Source organism: Camelus dromedarius, chromosome 30, assembly GCF_036321535.1.
Source record: "Camelus dromedarius isolate mCamDro1 chromosome 30, mCamDro1.pat, whole genome shotgun sequence".
In the NCBI taxonomy this organism is placed as follows: Eukaryota; Metazoa; Chordata; class Mammalia; order Artiodactyla; family Camelidae; genus Camelus; species Camelus dromedarius.
This window is the reverse complement of record NC_087465.1, coordinates 16,085,265-16,089,125: the sequence shown is the minus strand read 5'-3', so window position 1 is coordinate 16,089,125 and position 3,861 is coordinate 16,085,265. Positions and strand designations below refer to the sequence as shown.

The window sequence follows — 3,861 nt, the reverse complement described above, 5'->3', positions numbered from 1 at the left end:
CAAATCTTCTTACAGGTATATACTCTGTTGAGGTAATACAAATATTTTGTTTCATTAAAAAATTATAGCACTTCCTTACATGTACAGAATGCTTCCACAGAAAGCAGGTGCTCAATAAATGTTAACCAAAGAAATACATATTTGCTTTGATTAAAATCTGGTTTAAAGGGACTGTAGGTCTTTATATCGCAGTATTGGCTATTCAGACTGGTTAAATTCAAAATTACTTTGTTTTTTGCCCCTAGGCTGCCATGAAGATGGGGATACAGGCAAATGCAGTGTGCTGGCACCAATAATGATGGACACGGACTGTCAGAGAGGTACATAGTTACGATTAAGCAAACAGTCGAACAAAGTACATAAGAGTGCAAGCAGCGGAATCAGTGAAAAGTGGGTTAGAATTCTAGCTCATTTAACATAGTGTTGTGACCCTAGGTCAGCTATTAACCTCTTCAGACCTAGTTTTCCTTTTCTATAGGGTGGGTATTATAAATAACAGAAGGAGATACCTCAAGAGATGGTTTTCAAATGACATGTGAAACAGCTCAGAGCCTGGCAGTGTATACGTGCTCAGTAAACTTCACCGGCCCTTATCAATACATAGGCTACTTTGATGGCTCTAAGTATAAACTGGTTTGTTGTTTGGAAAGTGCTGTTTTTGGCATGTTACCCTAAAAAACGATCTTTCAAATCAAAAGCGATTTTATTTTGAGGATTCACTTAAGAAACAAAGCAGATTTAAATCCAAGAGGAAAATCTTTAAAAACAGGGCTGTAATTCAGAAAATTATGATTCTATAAACTTGTTGAGTTCCAAACATGAAACTTGAACAATTTGGTTTTATATGTGGTAGAAATAACGTATAAACAAAATTTAAAATTAAGTGGGATTTTCTTTTCATAGTTGGCACGGGATTCACATGTCTGCACTGTGCTGTGGCTACTATGGTGAATGAGATACTGCATCTACATTTAAGAAACTTACAGCCCAATGGCATATTTTGTGACCAAAATTATGATGTAAGAGCATTAGGGGGAATATTAATTGCATGAAATTTCAAATTAATTTGAAAGTGGAAAGTCAGGACTTAATGTATGTTGTGGACTACTGAGAATGCTATGCTTTTTTCAAATCTTCTAAAACTCTTCATCTGTCACTATTGTGTGTCCATGCGTGTGTGTGTGTGTGTGTTTGTGAACTGAGAAAACAAAACAAAAAGTCCTCTTTTATTCCGGCTTTCATTGCTTTGTTTGTAAAAGAAATAATGTTTTCCTCTCTCACCCGCGAGTGAAGATACTGTTCCCCTGAAGGAACAATTACGTGATGCATAAGCTGACGTGCAAGGCTTATTTGTAAACAATGAAGTCGTTATTCATAGCAAAATTTTGTCAACGGAAGTAAGAATATTTATGATAAGTTTTCCACATTCTTTCATTTTTAAGTTTTCTGCTTTCTTTCAAAGTCTGCTGGGCAGTGCCATACATAATTTTCGAAAAAGAAAGGCAAAAATCTTTCTAACACTGACAGGAATAATATCCCATCTCTTCCTTGTCCTTTGACTTGGGTGACTTGTGCCCTCGTGTGTGACCACAAGGCGCCCTTTCTGTTGACAGTTACAAGGAAAGTATAGATGCTTTGTTGAACTGTTTCCACAGTCCAAAGAAGCCAGGATGTTCAGGATGATCTGAGCAGCATAAGTGTAACTGTATAAAGCCCACTGTAGCCGTCTTGCTGGGCACTTAGACAAAACAGACAAAAGGAGAGAGATTGAGCATTCCTAAATTTTCTACATATGTCATTCATAAACGAAATGAATTAGATGAAAAATGAATTTAGACTTCCTATCTAATTTCACCTTGTAGATTATTAAGTAGAACTTTCTAACTGCTAGAGACAAAAAATTCTTATATTAGATTGTTGAAATTAAACCCAATTCAATTTTAAGTCTATAAACTGTAGTAAATTCTCTTCTTTGCAAGAAGGCTATTAGGCATTATTTTCTATTCAGTTTGGTATTAACGTTAAAAGCATGTCTGACTGCCATCTGTTATTCCAGGTGCCATCGCATGGAGATACTGGTTCTGGAGTGTGACTCTGGTATTCTGTGTGCCAAGCCAAATGGGAACCAAACAGATCTGTAGTGCTGGCTTCCTCACCCTGGACTGCTGCTCTCCCAGTGTAACCTCATGAGAGAATTAAGGTGGTGTATTTTCCAAATCTTTTGAAAATCATTTGTTATTTACCCCAAAGTCCAAGATTAAAGAATGCCCACATGCCAACAAGGAACAGGAAAACAATTAACTGGAAGAAAAAGAGATAAAGAATGCCAGCAAAGCTCTGATAATCTTTAGTCTTTTCATTAGCAGATTTACTCTGTCAATCACATGACTGATATATCCTGGGTGCCCACAGGGTACCCGAAGAAGAGGCATTGCAGAGTTGGAGGTACAGAGCACGGACAAGACTGGAATTCCTACCTGTTAAATGGGAGTGTGATGAACATTTAATTCCGGGACAATGAAGTCCTTATCTCATGAACAATTATTACAACAGATTTCCTAATACCTGAAATTTCAAGATAAGAGTGTTGATTAGAAAGGAACAGACAACTCTGGTCACAGGTCAGTTGTGAGAAAAAATTATGTCTTATCTGTATCGTGAGTTTAGAAGTCTGGACATCAGAGGAAATCAGAATGTCAATGGAAAGAGGTCTGTGAAGGATGTTATCAGGCAGTATTTTTCTGTTTCAATTTTATTTGAGCCCAGGTGTTTGTAGGGTAGGTACTTATATTTGAGCTGTGATATTAGTTCGTGCCTGATTCCCAATTTTGTTTTTATTCCTGTTAAGATCTCTGATATCCACTGGCTGATATCTTAGATCCAACCCACATCTTGAGACCATCTTATCAGACAGAACCCTGAATATCAGTAACTTTCTCCATATCATTTGTTATCCACCACCATACAATTTGTGCCAAGCCCCGGACTGCGTATTTTATATATATTATTTTAATTACTGCCTAAAGCAAATCTAAAAAGAAAATATTATTCTGGATTCCCACCTAATTTTTACTAGTACTTTTGTTTCTCATATTCCTCAGAACTTGCAGTTTTGCCGCATGACAACTTTCCAGGGGCTCTCTACAGCTCCAGTGAACTCCAGAACCTGTGTGCTCTCACCAGAATCCACCTGCTGGTGTTGCCAACCGACTGACTCAGTGAGCTTTGAATGAACTGGTGTTCCCTCCATGGTCAATATCTGGATTCAAGTCAGGTGTCTCCTATCCTCTCCACCCCCAGATTTGTGAATAGTTCACTATTTTGTCTTGTTACTGAGACAAGTATTGTTGATGGAAACTTTGGCTAAAGGAAAATTATGGAGCATTTTGGCTTATACTCATGTCTCCTCCTCACTGTGGGGGTTTAAATGTTTCAGTGAATTGAGTCAATTGAAGTTCACTTGAGTCTAATAGGGGATTTTCTGATCTAGAGATCCACGTGGATGCGTTATAAATTGTATAAAGTCCTATGCAGATTGTGACATGATTATCCTATATACACAAAGAGAAAGAAATATGTATAATCTGATGATACGACTCCTACAGTTATTTTTGAATATTTACCCCCACGTAAGAGCAAGTGTGATCCTATTGGACTGATGTTACTGATTGTTTTAGCCCACTGGATCTGAGCACTATCAGACGTGGGCCCCGCTTCTCCTACCTCACAAACTTTCTCCATTTTCCTGATGTAAATTAATCCCAGTGTTGTGGTGATGTTGGTTGCAGGCGGGTGGAGTAGGGATGTTTTATTTGTCATGGGAAACAAAGTATGTGGTTGCTGACTGTATTTGACTGCATC

The 3,861-nt window shown here is 37.8% G+C and overlaps 1 long non-coding RNA gene across 1 annotated transcript; it reads left to right on the top strand.

Annotated features, from left to right (window-relative positions):
• The first annotated feature begins 2,055 nt into the window (after positions 1-2,055).
• Positions 2,056-3,290, top strand: LOC105088541 (uncharacterized). Its single transcript, XR_004133243.2, has 3 exons — positions 2,056-2,200; positions 2,413-2,621; positions 3,102-3,290. It is a non-coding gene; the product is annotated as an uncharacterized LOC105088541 (long non-coding RNA).
• Positions 3,291-3,861: the final 571 nt, after the last annotated feature.